Raw genomic sequence first — 16,186 nt, 5'->3', positions numbered from 1 at the left:
GAGGATCACCTTCCGGCTCCTAACCCACGCACACAAAGCACTCTACGAAATCGGACCAGAATGCCTCAACACACGACTGTCCTTCTATACCCCCTCCCGCCAGCTACGATCATCCAACCAAGCCCTCGCCACGGTACCTCGCATCAACAAAACCACCATGGGAGGCCGAGCCAAAACCTGGAACTCACTTCCCACTTACCTTCGCCGTACCCAGAACCACCTAGCATTCAGAAAGCAACTTAAAACGTGGATATTTGACAAGTAACTCCCCACCCCTCCTCAAGCGCCTTGAGACCCTCTGGGTATGTAGCGCGCTATATAAATTCTTTGACTTGACTTGACTTGACTTGGGGTAGAACAGGGTAGTTTGGAGCAGATTAGAGTAGCTGGAGTGGAGTAGATTGGAGTGCGATAGATTGTGTCAAGACTACCTCCTAGTGCCAAAGGATTCCACGGGAGCAGATGCTGGTTCCCAAATCCCCTCTGCGTATGCTCACACTGTCAACAAAAGATATGCGCCAGCCAAGAACTCAACCTGGGGGAAAGGGGAATGGGAGAAAGGAGACTGCCTTTGACTTCATTGACAAAAAGAGGAAGGGCCCACGTCCTCTCATATGCAAGCCCCTCAGATACCAGCACGTTGAAGCCATCCTACAGTTTGCAAGGAAGAACCACCATGTTCTCTGGGAGGGCCAGCGCATAATCTTTACCCAAGATTTCTCCAGAGACACTGTTGAAATACGAAAAGGGTTCCTCCAACTGAGGGACAAGCTGAAAGCAAAAAACATCCCTGGAGGAGACGATCCCGCCATGAGGTGATATGTGGACTGAATATTGACTGAATCTGGCCTGGGAGGCCTTTGGGGTGTCCTGAGTACACCGGTTGATGTTTGTGGCCGGAGTCATTTGAGCTTATGCTGATGGGTGGGGCGGAGGGTTTTCCCCCCGGGGGAGGGAGAGTGACTGGGGGGAGGGTACGTATGTCCAGGACCGCACCCGAAATGAGACTAGTCCTCCTAGTTGAGCCTAGTGTACTTTACGTAGGGATTGGGTCACGCGGGGAGCTGGGAGGGGGGGGTTCTGGTTCTATCGTTTGTGAGTGAGTGTTGTGTGGGGTGAATGGGGTGGCTGTGTACGTCCTGGCACCAGCAGGGGGAGGGCAGGGTAGCATGTTTTGTTGTTGCTGTCATCTTGCTCGTGGGTGGGGGTGGGGGGTTGTGTTCTACGGGGGTTGAAGTGGGGGGTGTTGTTGGGGGGAATCGTTGCAGGCATCATGTGTAGTACTGTTCGGGCCCATGGGTGGCGAAACACAGGGAGTAGAACTGACGGCCCGGATGGGCGTTGCCGGGGATTATGGGATATACATTTCTAACTTGGAATGTGCGGGGGCTGGGCACTTGTACCAAGAGACACAGGGTCCTGTCCTTCCTCCGGCGACATGGAGTCTCCATTGCGCGTCTGCAGGAGACTCATTTAAATGAGGAGGGTGCACAAAAGTTGTCCAGAAAATGGAGGGGCCAAATGTTTCACTCCTCCTTCTCCACGTATGCTAGGGGGGTTTTGGTCTGGGTAGCCCCTGGGGTCCCCTTTGCTGTACAGTATGCAGAGGCAGACATCGAGGGCAGGTACCTGCTACTGCGGGTGAAATTGGATGGAAGGGATTTCTCGATATTCAATTCATATGCGCCTAATGTGGACGATCCTGACTTCTACTCCCATCTCCAAGAGGTCCTTGTTTCGGATCTGGACAGCCCCCTCCTCTGGTTTCGGGATTTCAACTGTGTATTAGACCCAGTCTTGGATAGACCCACTCCCCGTTCTGGTACGAAGCCACGTATGACAGCGCGACTCCGGGAGGTAATACACAACTTGGGGGTCGCCGATGTGTGGCGTCTGGGCCACCCCACACAGAAATTGTACACCTGTTACACCCCGACACACAACACCCATAGTAGGTTAGACAGGGTCCTCGCCGCTAATATTGACACGTCTCTTTCTTTAACGGTCACCCATCAGGCTCGTTTCCTGTCGGACCACTCGCCAGTGGCGTGCGATGCACAATGGGTCGACCAGCCCTCCCGCCCTCGCAATTGGAGGATGCCGATGGACCTCTTGCAGGACCAAGTGGGGAGAGATCATGTGGAGTCAGCTCTGACGAACTACCTAGAATTCAACTGGGAGGGTGATGTCATGCCCTTTTCGACTAAATGGGATGCCCTGAAAGCAATGGTACGGGGCGAATGTTTGGGCCTTACTTATGTGGTCCGGAGGCAGCTGCTCCGCGACTTGCGGGAGGCGGAGGATCATCTGCTGCACCGTCAGACCCTGCCGGCCCATGAGGACTCGGACCTGGAATCGGAGCGGGCGGCCCGTGAGTGTGTACATGACATACTTATTCGCCTGGATAAGTACACTCTGGGTAAATACCGACAGCGTCTCCACCGGGAAGGGGATAAATCTGGCCGACTGTTGGCCTGGATTCTAAAGAAAGAGTCCGTCCCGGAACGGATAGTTGCCCTGAGGGATCCTACGGGGAACATGGTGCATTCGGAAACGGATATTCTCCGGCTCCTCCAGTCCCACCTGCGGCAGGTGTATGTCGCGGACCCCTCGGTTACGGCAACCTCCTACCAGCCTTATCTCCAAGGGCTGACTCTCCAGGTCCTCTCGAGGGAGGCCGCAATAGAGTTGGATGAGGCTTTAGCGCTCCGAGAGGTAAGGGTAGCATTGGCCGGCCTACCGAGGGCTAAGTCCCCGGGAAGTGGCGGTTTCCCGCCTGAATTTTATCAAGCATTTGAGGATGTCCTTGCTCCCCTTCTCCTACAGGTATATCTTGAGGCGTTGGACTGTGGTACCCTCCCACCTACCAAGAACCAGGGTGAAATTTGCATGATCCTAAAGCCGGGTGGGGACGGCTGCGATCCGGCGGCGTACCGGCCCATAACAATGATAAACACGGACGTGAAAATCCTGACCAAACTGTTGGCCACCCGACTGGTGCCACACATGGCTCACCTGGTCCACAGGACCAGTGTGGGTTTATCCCAAGCCGCAACACCGCAATGAACTTATGGCGATTGAACCATGTCCTCCACGAAGGGCGCGGTAGGGAGGATCCCCAGGTCCTGGTGTCGATTGACCTGGCCAAGGCGTTCGATACTGTCAGCTGGGGGTTGGTGGGATTGGGGCCTGTATTCTGCGACTGGATCCGGATACTGTACGGAGCGCCTCGAGCCAGAGTTAGACTTGGGTCAGCGCGTTCTGAAGATTGGCCTTTGGGCAGGGGCACTCGCCAGGGGTGTCCCCTCTCACCGCTCCTTTTTGCCCTGGCGATTGAGCCTTTGGCGGTCTTGGTTCGTATAGCGATGGCCCAATGCGGGATCAAAGTGGGAGACACAGTGCACGTGGTTTCCTTGTATGCTGACGATGCCCTGTTCTACTTAACGTCCCCGATGGAATAATTACCCATCTTGCTGCAGCTTCTGGACCGCTTTGGGGCAGCCTCGGGTCTGCGCATAAATTCAGGGAAGTCCCTAATCTTTCCCCTGGAGGGTTATGATATGGGCCCGCAGATGGCCCTGCCAAACCTGGAACTGAGATGGGAACTGGAGGCCTTCCGTTATCTGGGAATCCAGGTCACCCCGGCCGACGAGCTGTTGTTGGCCCGCAATGCCGACCGGGTGCTCAGATCCCTGCAACAGTCCGTGTCCTTCTGGAACACGCTGCCTCTCTCCTTAATGGGACGCCTGGCTGTTGCTAAAATGGTGATGCTGCCAAGGACGCTTTACGTCCTGCAAAATTCTCTGTGCCCGCTCCCCCCGCGAATATTTCACACGCTCAACACGCTGCTCACTTCTTTGCTCTGGGCAGGCAGGCGCAGCAGGGTTGCTCTGCACACTGTAGTCCGGAGCTTGGAGGAGGGGGGACTGGAGGTGCCGAGATTTGATCTGTGCTATTATGCGGCCCAGCTACTGCCGGCTGCGAGGTGGTTCACAGACACTGACAACTGGGAAATGCGACTCCTAGCGGGCAGAGCGGATGAGAGGACGTTACAGGTGGCCTTGATGCGTGGAAGGGGAGCAGATGGGGCCTTCCCGTATATAGTGCGACACGCAGCGGGGGTCTGGCAGCGGTTTGTAGAGAAGATCTTGCGGCGGGCCCCCTTTCACAGGGAGCTGCCGGTGTGGATTCTGGCCCGTGTGGTGATTATGGAGGAACACATGTCCTTTCGGGACTGGCGGGCAGGCGGCTGTGAGACTTTGGCAGACCTTTACCCGGACGACTCCTTTGTGTCCATCGAGCTAGCTACGGAGGCCTTCGGGCTGAGTGGGGGCCAATACTTACACTACAGGGGACTTCAAGAGATGGCAAGGGCGACTTGGCCACAGTTCCCAGAGAAACCCCCGTTGTCCCATACCCTCAATATCCTCCTTTCCTGTGGTGGGGGACGGAGGCTGATTACTTTGTTGTATTCGGCCATGCGGCGGGATTCTGCTACGCCGGTTCCTCCGACCTGGGCGGCCTGTGAGGCGGACCTAGGGACTACCTTGGGACCGGGGCAGCGCAAATGCATAGGCACTCTCACCCGTAAGGTGTCGTGTAATGGACGGTTTAAACTGATCCATTTCAATTTTGTGCATCGCACTTATATGACCCCGGTCACCCTGCGGCGTATTTCTGCAGACAGGCTGCCCTAGATGTGGGGTGGAGGGAGCGGGCTTCATGCATCTGGCCTGGGAATGCCCGTTGGTTGGGGACTTCTGGAAGGCAGTGGTGGAGCACATTCGAAATGTCACCGGCCTCCGGATAGACTTGACCCCCCGTCATTGTTTATTAGCATTGTTTCAGCCCAAGAAGAGAAACCTGTCCTATAAAATGTTACAACTGTTATTGGTGTTGGCGAGGCAACGGGTGGCAATCACCTGGATGGGACAAAGAGCCCCTGAGATGTCACTGTGGCTTAAGGATGCGAGGGAGTGGTCCCTGGCTGAGGAAACACACATGCAGCGCACATGCAGGGATGTGAGGCTACAGGAAGATTTGCTTGCATGGAGGGTGATGTGTGCTTCGGGGTCGCCCGCCAGTGATTCGGATGGCACGAGTGCAAAACTGTTTACCCCCGAGGAGTCGGGATCCGAAGGAGAGGGTGGTGGGAGCGGGGAGGTGGGGGAATGACCTGGAGTAGTGCCCTGTCGGCTACGCGCGTATATTTTCTATTGTGGATATGACTTGATTTGTTCCCTAGAGTTTTTGCCTAGCACTGTGATATCTGTACCCGTGAGGGCCATAATGAGGTGGACGAACTGTATACACGTTTTTTACTAAGCGATGCCAATTGTGGGGGGAACTGTTTTGTTGTTACATGCAAAAATAAAGTTTAAAAAAAAAAGATGGGGTAACACTGACTGCTCGAAATTGTATCCCACTTTGATCTTCAAGTACTGTGAGTAGACACCTCACTGACTTAACTACTCGATAGAGTGGACTGTACTATTAAGCTCTGAACTAACCCACCTTTACAGCCCTCGAGAGATTACTCTCATATCCACACCACCACTGTGGCCATAGAGTCCATATTGACTTTATTTAGCTGTTATTTGGTTAAATGTTGTATTGGGGACCTAACCCCCTACCTCAGGTCCTATTACAGTCATGTTTCACGACCTTAATTACCTGCAGGTTATATGTGCATCAGTTTTTATACTATCGTATGTCTATAACTTGCTCAAATTATAACCCTTTGCTGGAGGCCTCCTTTGTATGATCCTAAGCAGAGCTTAATCTGGTTTACCCTGGTTTGTTCTGGATCTGACTTGGCCTTTTCTGACCAGACCTGCTCTGGGCTTGCCTGCAGATGAGGACTTGACCCTACGCTCCTAACATTATTCAAGGCTTGTGCTTTGTAACTTACTCTTAAAGATGGGCACCAGTGTAACTAAGCATAACCTCTTAATAAGTTCAGATGAACATAGGCCTTATCCTGGTTTAATCTTGGTTTAACCCTGTTTAAATTGTTTAACCTGTTTTATCTTATCTACCGGATGCATAACGTTTAATCTCTAATCTCTGTTCTGCTCAGAGACGGTACTGCCTTCGTACACCCCAAGTTCAGATTTTGAGGGGGGGAGGGGTGGGAGGGGGGATGGGGATGATAGGTTGGGGGGAAAGGAGGGAGGGGGGGAGGAGAGGGCTGGGGCTAAAAAGGGAGTTGTATGTCACACTTTTGTTTCTTTTTGTCCTGCTTTGCTTGCTTTACGTTTCACTCAGGATGCAGTCACCAGTGCTCATGCAGTGTCACACACTTTATGCTCCGCTCAGGGACCTTGGATTAGTAGTCTTTCCGGTTCCTCACCAGTGATCCTTGAGCTCTGTGCACATTACCCGAAGAACGACGCTGCCCGCGTACTTACCACTTTCAGATGCCTCACACGAACTCCTTATCATAAAACCTCAATATAGTCTTCTTGAATGTCAAGGACCTTAACCACCCGGTGAAGAGACGACTACCTATTTAAGTCGAAAGGTGATATTATCATGTTGCAAGAAACTAAGCTCACTGAGGAAGAAACACAGTTTATTAATCTTAATTGGGTCTCGCACACTCTCTGCTCCCCCGCGAATCACAAGAAAGGTGGGGTAATCACTCGGATCGCAAACAAATCTAACCTTTTGGTTGTCTCGCACACTCACGACACGGAGGGCAAACTCTTAATCACACATCTGAGAAGGGATGATGACCCCATCCACGTTGTAAACATGTATGGCCCCAACTCGGATGCTCCAGATTTCTGGGACTCAGTCTCTCTAGCCATGTAAACTATCCCACAAGAAGAACTTTTAATTGTAGGGGGTGACTTTAACCTCCCACTGGACCCTATACTCGACCGACATTCTAAATGCCTGTTCCACCCTTCCCGCTCCCACGAGGCGCTCTCACGCCTATGCAATCAATTCCTATTAAAAGATTCCTGGGGACTTCAGAACCCCGACAGTAGAGATTATACTTTTTACTCTGCCCCACAAAACTCATACTCCAGAATCGATTTTATCCTTATTTCGAGTTCTTTTACCCACCTCATCGAGGAAACTGATATCGCCCCGAGACTAGTCTCCGACCATTCGTGTATTAGCACCAAACTTGCTGGCTCTCGCTCGATCCTTCCCCAAAGCGCTGGCGGTTCAATGAAGAGATCCTGCCAGACCCTGCCAACAAACAGCAAATAGTAGATGCCGTAACAGAATATATCTCAGTGAATGACTCCCCAGACATAGCTACCTCAACGGTCTAGGACGCACTCAAAGCCACAATACGGGGTGTTATCATCGGTATTAGGGCCAGAACTAATAAGGCGTTGAACCAGGATTTAGAAAGGCTGGAGAAAGATATCAAAACCCTAGAAGTCACACATGCAGCCAACCCTGATGACGCCTCCGCCCTTGACAAATTGATAAGGCTGAAATACGAATATAATACTATTGCCAGCAAACGGGCCGGCGTCTGGATCAACAAATTCAAAGCCCTGAAGCTGTATGTTGGGAATAGGGCTGGGGAGCTTCTTGCATCCTACCTCAAACACAAACAAAAACTGCTTACTATAGCCTCAATCAAAGACGCCACAAATAAAACACACACAAAACAGGCGATGATTGTTCACACTTTCAAATCCTTTTATGAGGACCTCTACAAGAATGAGACTATACTAGACCCGGCAGCTTGCACTAAATATATAGAATCCCTGAATCTCCCTACACTCTCGGATGAAGATAGCGCTCACATTGGCTCACCCATTAAAGACACAGAAATCATGGCCTCCATCAAGTCCCTAAAGAGTAAAAAGGCCCCGGGCCCGGATGGGTTCTCGGCTACCTTCTACAAGGCCTTCGACAAACAGCTCACCCCCCTTCTCCTGAAATTCTTTAACTCGATTGCCTCCTCTGGCAAAGTCTCACCCTCTATGAGTGAAGCCACCATAATTGTTATCCCCAAAGACGGCAAAGACCCCCTTTTAACCAAAAATTATCGCCCCATCTCATTGATAAATTTGGACTGCAAAATCTATGCAAAAGTACTCGCGGATAGACTCAACGCCATATTCCTAAACTAATTAGTACCTCACAAGTAGGATTCCTAAAGCATCGCCCCTCAAGCTAATAATACCAGACTGTTATGCCACATTCTAGAGAAGGCCAAAATTTCCCCTGCAAAAATGGTTGCCATAAATTTAGATGCTGAAAAAGCTTCCGATAAGGTTTCCTGGAGCTTCCTACAGCACTGTATGTGCACCTTTAACCTAGGACACTCCTATATTAATATGGTAATGGCACTCTATTTGTCTCCATCAGCTAAAATAGCCATTTACGGCACCCTCTCAGATTCAATCCGGCTACACCAAGGCACCAGGCAAGGCTGCCCCCTCTCTCCTGCGTTATTCCTCCTAGCCCTAGAACCCCTGTTATCAGACATCAAACAGAATAAAGACATAGCGGGTGTGAGCTTTGGGGACACACAAGTAAAACTGGCGGCATATGCAGAGGACATCTTAATTGCGATGGAAGATCCAGAGACCTCCATAAACGCCCTTATGTCAACAATTGAAAGATACTCAGCCTTTTTCGGGTACAAATTAAACCAGGACGAATCGGAGGTTAAACCTCTAAATGTCCATACTACCAGAGAGGTACCGGGTGAATCGGGTCTTACATGGCAAACGAGTTTCATTAAGTATCTTGGAATCGAGTTTGGTGGCTCTCTCCTCGAGACACTACTTTTACAATGAATCCATCACCTTAGACAAAATCAAACGACTCCTCGATGGGTGGTCACCTCGTTTTATAACCTGGTGGAGACGAGTTGAAACCATTGAAATGATGATTTCCCCCCTGGTTAACTACCTCATATCCATGCTCCCTCTCACTCTCTCCGGTGACTGTCACCACAAATTAGACACACTAATCTCTACCTTCCTATGGAAGGGGGAAAGGGCCAGAATTAGCCTAAAAAAACTGCGCCTCGACAAAACCCTGGGTGGGGTCAACCTGGCGAATTTCAGGCTATACCAGACTGCCTTCCTGGCCAAGCAAGGCTCACACTGGTTGGCTCCCCAATCAGGATATACCCCGGTTTGGCTCCATGTAGAAAGAGCCCTCTTTGAGAACCTCGACCCAGCTTCTTTCCTTACCGCCACACTGAGTGCAACCAGCTGCTCCAACTCAATTTTTAAGAACACTAAACTCCTATCTAGCCAGCTTAAACGGTCAAAATGGGAATCCCTCTGGCATAACCATATCCTAATGTACAAGGGGAAACCTCTGCACAACGCTACCTGGGTTGCTATGGGGATATTCTTCCCACACCAACTCTTTAGTGAGTCTGTGCCACTCTCTTTTGCTGAACTGCAGAATAGATATGGCTTAGGGACGATAGAATTTTACAACTTCTTGAATGTCAAAGTGGCAATCTCTAAGGCAAAACTCACCAACCATACACCTTCCCTTCTAGGCTTTTTGCCACCAAGTCTCTAGACTCTACAAACTTTTGCGCCCACAACAATCCAACCTTACCAAAGACCTACGGCTATTCTGGGAATCATTCTCCTCGACACCTATCTCAGATGTGGAGTGGGCCAAAACATGGGAATCAGTCACACGACACAAAATTAGCCCTACTCTCTCCCAAACTAAGTTTTGGCTCCTCCACAAAGCTTTTTGGACCCCAGCACGCCTCTTCCTACATAACATTAGAGAAGAAGACACCTGCTGGAATTGTAACGAGGGAACGGGGGATCTTGAACATTTACTACTAAAATGTACCTGTGTTTCAGCCTTCTGGGATAAAATCTTTGCGTTCATCACTAAAGTTTTCTCCGTCTCACCCAGGCGAGAATTCTCCACCCTAATCCTGGGGTTTACTAAAGCCACTTCCCTATCGGAAGATGACAAGGCCTTACTTGACCTCTTTTTCACTGTAGCTGTAAAAATTATCCTAAACAATTGGAAGGACACCCGTAAGGCATCCTTTAAACACTGGCTAAACTGTATCTCCAATCTAAGGGGTGTGGACAACATTTCCCTCTTGAACACCCCTTGGCGCCCCCCTCATAGGAAAATGCGGTCTTCACTTGACGATTTCTTCAGTGTACACGAGCCACCCTGAATATCACTCCAGCACCGCTAGTTTCTGAGCCTGAACTCACACCCGTAATCTTACACTGGAATCGGAGCTTACCCTATCACTGCGGCCTCTGCCTGTTAGCCCTTGCTGCGGCCTTTGCCACTTGTACACAAACATTCTTCACTTCCGTGTGGATATTGTATGAGCTGTTTACTATGACTCTCCTAAGCACCGTTGTGTATTTGGTTTACACCCAATGTCTGGTCATGGACCCATGTGACACCGAAACTGATGCGTCTGAGTTTAATTTTCTTTATTATGTACCTTTTGTTATGATAATTGTATTTTCCTTTGTTCCTTTTCATTATCATTTATTATTTATGTTTATGCCTTTGTTGTCTCTGCTGCAAACTCCCAATAAAAACTTGTGAAATCAAAAAAAAAAAGGACTACCTCCTAGTGCCAAAGGATTCCACGGAACCAGATGCTGGTTCCCAAATCCCCTCTGCGTATGCCCACACAGTCAACAAAAGATCAGCGCCAGCCAAGAGCCCACACAGGGGTGGAAAGGGGAAAAGAGACTGCCTTTGACTTCAGGAGTCCTGCCTGCACCTCCCTCACGAATCTTGAGTGGAATGGTGAAATGTTTGTGTAGGTTTGGTTGTACCGCAAGCAACCTGCATACAAATAAATAATTACTTATTACTGTTACGAAACAACTCTATAGATCATTAGAATGTTCACCACTCGTTTACCGAGTCGCTCTGTGCACCTGGATTTTTACAGAAGGTTAACCGTTCTCTGTGAAGAAGGCTGGAGTTAAAATTCTTGTTGTATTGAACCAGTTCTCTTAATATGGAAGGAATAATACTGAGGTCACTGAGTGTATTTTTTTCCAGGAATTCGAGATTATGGGATTTCCAAATACAAGGACGAAAGCGGTAGGCTGAAGAGACTTAGAAAACTCTATAGAAACTAACTCTTACTGTCCTTTTCGCAGGAAGACGAGAGAGAAGAAGTTCAATCTCAGGAGTCCGCTGAAAACTGGATAGAGGCTCTAAAACACTACAAGGTTCTAGTCTCTAAATAAGGGAGGATCATCCTCGGTGTGCACACCGCGTGCCAAAAAGAGGTGGAGCCCAAAAACGAAGACAAAATCTCCTCAGGCAAGCGTGACTCTGGAACGCCGTTTTCTCGGTCAAACGTTCAGTTTAAGTGCGCAGTTTGAGGGCATACGCGCCGGAGGTAAACACCAAGCCCGAGACCTATGCTGGAAGACTAGAGCACAGACTCTGGCCCACATGGCAGCTGCCATCTTGAGGGGTAGAGAGTTCCGTGCAATAGAGTCTTTTCAGTAGTCGTTGGAGTAACAGCCTAGAATACAAACGCTGGAACATTCAGCGGGGATACTGGGAATAATTTAGTCTCCTCTGTCTGGCTGAGTAGTTCAGAAAGCTGGCAATCGATTTCCTGACAGATTGGAGCAAAGTGGGGTATATTGGACGTGGGTAGATTGAAGTGGGGAACTAAGATTTGGCCCCTAATTTATGGAGCTCGATGCCTCTCGCGATCAGGAGTGTTTCCAACCTTCTGGCGCTCAGAAAGGCAGTAAAGACTTGGTTGTTTAACTAGCTTTAAGCATCTCATTCTCCTCGCTCTCTGATATTTAGAGCTGGGACGTCCCTTTACTGCCATATTTTATGGAGCTTGATGCCTCTCGCGATCAGGAGTATTCCAACCTTCTGCCGTTCAGAAAGGCAGTAAAGACTTGGTTGTTTCAGAAGCTTTAAGCATCTCATTCTCCTCGCTCTCTGATATTTAGAGCTCGGACGTCCCTTTGCTGGGACAGCCATGCGCTTTACAAATCTCCTAACATAACATAACCTAGAGGTATGCTGGGTGGGGTAGATTAGGTGGGATAGATTGGGGTGGGGTCAATTGAGGTGACGAAGGCTGAGGTAGGTTGTAGTGGGGCAAGGAGATTAAAATGGAGTGGATTAGATTAGAGTGGAGTAGATTGGGGTAAATTGGAGTGGGGTAATGGGGTAGATTGAAGCGAGCAGTCGATTGGGTGGGTAAGATTGGATAGAGTAGATTGGGATATGTTGGGTGGGGTAGATAGGATTAGGCTGGGTGGGACAGACTGTGTGGGGTAGACTAGGGTAGACTAGGGTAGACTGGAGTGGGGTAAATGTGAGTGGTGTGCACTGAAAAGGGGAAGATTGGAGTGAGGTAGATTGGAGTAGATTGCCCTGGGATAGATTGGACTTGGGTACGTGAGGTACATTGGAGTGGAGTAGATTGGAGTGAGGCATATTGGGGTAAATTTAAGTAGGGTACATTTTTTGGGAGTACAGTGGAGTAGGATAGTTGAGGTGGATTAGAGTGGGTTAGGTGGGATACACTGGAGTGGGTTAGATTGGGTGGGGTAGAGTGGGGTGTGTTGGAGTGGGGTAGATTGGGGTCGATTAGAGTGGGGTAGAGTGGTGTAGAGTGTAGTGGGGTAGATGGGAGACTGAAGTGGGGTAGAGTGTAGTGGGGTAGATTGGGGTGTATTGGAGTGGGGTAGATTAGAGTGGGGTAGAGTGGTGTAGAGTGTAGTGGGGTAGATGGGAGACTGAAGTGGGGTAGATTGGTTGGGTAGATTGGGGTGCATTGGAGTGGGGTAGATTGGGTAAATTAAAGTGGGATAGCTTTGGGTTGTGTAAATTGGTATGTTGTAGATTAGGATGGATTGGAGCCGGGTAGATTGATGTAGATTGGCGTGAGTTAGAGGGGGTGGACTGGATTAAACTGGGTGGGGTAGATTGAAGTGGGGTAGATTTGGCTAGACTGGGGTAGATTTGAAAATGGTAGACTAAGGTAGACTTGAGTAGGATGGATTGGAGTGGGGTAGATTGGGGTAGGCTGGGTGAAGTCGATTGGGATTGGGTTTCTACCGCTTCTCTCACTGGACACCATGAAAACCGTGGTCCAGGCACTTGTTACTTCCAGACCGGACTATGCCAATATTTTGTACTTGGGCCTTCCAGAATATCTCCTCCAGCACTTTCAGGTGGTTCAAAATGCTGCGGCCAGACTGGTTCTGATGCTCAAACTCAGGACTCACGTGTCCCTGCCCCTGAAGGCATTGCGCAGGCTCCCCATGAGTAAAAGGATAAAATTCAAGGCCCTGGTACTGTTTTCCGCAGCCCTTCAAGGAGGGGGGTGCTGGATATCTCAGGAAAAGAATTAGCCACTACTTGCCAACCAGAACTCAGCGGTCATCCTCCCTGGGCCTGGCCTGCATCCCCAGAATACGCCTAGCCCAGCCAGGGGGAAGACGAGCCTTCAGACTCCTGGGAGCTCAAGCTTGGAACCGACTCCCGGCTACTCTCAGATCTACGATTGACCTGGTGGTTTTTAAGAAACTTCTGAAAACTTGGTTTTTCCATGGTTTAGCGGTGGCCGTTTGGTCTGTTAGACGGAGATTAGCAGCGTCGGGACACTCTTGCTGAGTAGCCGTGTGCACTACAAATGTGCATCATTCATTCATTCATTAATATAGAAAATTAAGGCTTGACTTACCTTTCAATAAAAATCCACTTTCATTGCCGCTTTCAACATTTGTCATCCGGTGCTGCCCCAATATAGGTCAGGACTCTGTTCAGTTTCAATGTCTATTTCTGAAAAACACATTATTTCAGATTCAGATTCAGAATATGCTTTATTCGGTATAAAATCAGTTAACCATAAAAGCACATAAATGACAGCTTAAAATTTAACAAAATAAAATTTAAATAAATACAAAATATTTAAAAACCACCATTGTTTTCCTAGTTTTGACCATTAATTTCAGAAATTTCGCAATTTGCACAGTCTGTGATCTATCTGCTAACAGTTGTAGTTTAACAAAAGCAGGCCGACATTGTCTGAGGTCAAACTGTCTTAAAATAGGAAGGATCCACCTTTTCCTTATTACACTGTAATACTTGACGTGACCAGTCATTTGCACTAGGAAAGGTAACCCATATGTTCACAAGGTCAAGGCGTAGGTATAAAAGCAACGTCCTATCATAAGATCCATCTATATCTTTTAAATAAGCTTGTAGCCCAGACATGCTCAGCAATAACTGGTGGGATCTTACTGTAGGTTTACCGATGTTAGCTGTAAGCGTACTATCTGCCAGATATTCCATGCAGATGGATCTCAACTCTTTCCTAGAAACTGTTAACAGAGACTCTGGCTTATTAAAAAACTCAGGGCGCCCAATATGTAATCCATGGAATACGAGCAACACCATGAAGAGAGCAACAGTCATTTATCACGTCCCTGTTTAAGCCTGAGGAGGTGCAGGTCCAGATTTTGTGCCATAGCAGAATAGGTTCCATTTTCACAAGGTCAGTCAAAAGGTTCCATTTTCACAAGGTCAGTCAAATAAGGCAAGCCCAGTTCACTGTGACAAATATACGTTGCTGTACATTTGGGTGCTGCTAACAAATATCTCAGGAACCTGTTTTCCTCCAGTTGTAGTGACACAATACTTTCATAAGCCCAGAGACCAGCCCCATATATATAGCAATGGGCATACATTTTGTTTTGTAAATTGCAATCAGTTCTTGGATCGGGCGCCCTCCCAATTTTTTAGCAAAGTTTAATAAGGCACCTATGGCTTTACAAAATAGGAGCCGTCTAGTATCGATAGCTTTAGACCAATGTGCCCTACGCTCAAAAACGATCCCTAGATAAGAGAAATGATCCGTACAATCAAGTTTACAATTGTCAATAAAAACATCTCTACTCTTAACAGTAGGTCTACAACATCGCATGGTATATGTTTTTTTAATATTTACAGAGAGATTAAAATTCGTCATATAGGAGACAAAGCTCAATACGAGTTTTTGTAGGCCAAGGGAGGTGCGGGACAGAAGCGCCGCATCATCACATTACAATAAAGCCCCAATGAACCTAGTCCCTACAAGTGGCAAATCCACACATTCCTTAACTAGGGTTTCCCCGAGGCTATTGATATACAATGTAAATAGAAGGGGGGCTAACAACGCAACCCAGAGCACCCCCTTCCTAACCGGGAAGGCAGTGCTAAACTCGCCATTTATTCCACATCGCACTTGTGCCTGCACTCCCCTGTAAGATTCTTTCTGGAAGGCAAGTATTGTAGGTTCTATCCCCAGACGTTCTAGTATCCCCCATAGCTTGTCATGATCAACGCAATTGAACGCCGAACTTAAGTCTACAAAACACAGAAATAAATTCCAACGTTTGGCCCCTAGGTATTTACCCACCAAAAGACTTCAATTTAGACTCTTTTCTACAGTGCCCAGCCCTTTACGGAAACCGTACTGGCATTCGGAGATGATGTCCTTTTCTTCGACCCAGAGTTGAAGCCTCTCTAATACAACTTGCCCTGCTATCTTAGTTATTGAGTCCATAAGAGAGATAGGCCTATAGCAGGCAGGGTCAATTCGATCTCCTTTTTTAAAGATGGGCTCTACAGTTGATACTGTCCAGGTGGGAGTAAAGCCTAAATAACAGCAAGCCCTTAAAACCATTGCTATCACCGCACCTCAAAGTTCTGGACACGACTTGTACAAGTCAATGGGGATGCAGTCTGAAAACTTGGTTTTTCCATGGTTAGGGGTGGCCTTTGCTCTGTTAGATGGAGATTAGCAGCATTGGGACACTCTTGCTGAGTAGCCGTGTGCATTACAAATGTGCATCATTCATTCATATAGAAAATTAAGGCTTGACTTACTTTTCAATAAAAATCCACTCTCATTTCCACTTTCAACATTTGTCATCCGGTGCTGCCCCCAAAATAGGTCAGGACTCTGTTCAGTTTCAATGTTTATTTCTGAAAAACACAGTATTTAAAAAAAGCAGAGATTTTAAAAAATGAGCTATACCGATTATATCATGAAATATAAAACCAAAAATATAACCAAGATGGAAAGGATTAAATACATAAAGTCCACCTACAATATATACATTCCTTGAAGATGGCCTCATCAAAGGAAAGAAGACTCATCTAAGGTCAAGGGTCAATATCGAACTATTATGCCATCTCCCCACAGACA

General features: G+C 48.3%; 1 protein-coding gene across 3 annotated transcripts in view; it reads right to left on the bottom strand.

Annotated features, from left to right (window-relative positions):
* The window catches only part of LOC144770969 (uncharacterized), a 35,842-nt gene extending 19,878 nt beyond the window's left edge, over window positions 1-15,964 (bottom strand). For 2 of the 3 annotated variants that reach the window (XM_078655833.1, XM_078655834.1), the window contains exons 1-2: window positions 15,865-15,964; window positions 13,679-13,776 (exon numbers count right to left, since the gene is read on the bottom strand). The gene's annotated coding sequence lies outside the window, so the exon portion shown is untranslated. Of the gene's footprint in view, window positions 1-7,097; window positions 7,204-13,678; window positions 13,777-15,864 lie in introns of those variants that run through there. The other variant, XR_013599074.1, reaches the window with a different exon arrangement.
* Between the last annotated feature and the right edge of the window lie 222 nt (window positions 15,965-16,186).

Source organism: Lissotriton helveticus, chromosome 7 (assembly GCF_964261635.1).
Source record: "Lissotriton helveticus chromosome 7, aLisHel1.1, whole genome shotgun sequence".
Taxonomy (NCBI): domain Eukaryota; kingdom Metazoa; phylum Chordata; class Amphibia; order Caudata; family Salamandridae; genus Lissotriton; species Lissotriton helveticus.
Note: the sequence above shows the minus strand (reverse complement) of the source record. Positions and strands in the feature narration are given on the sequence as shown.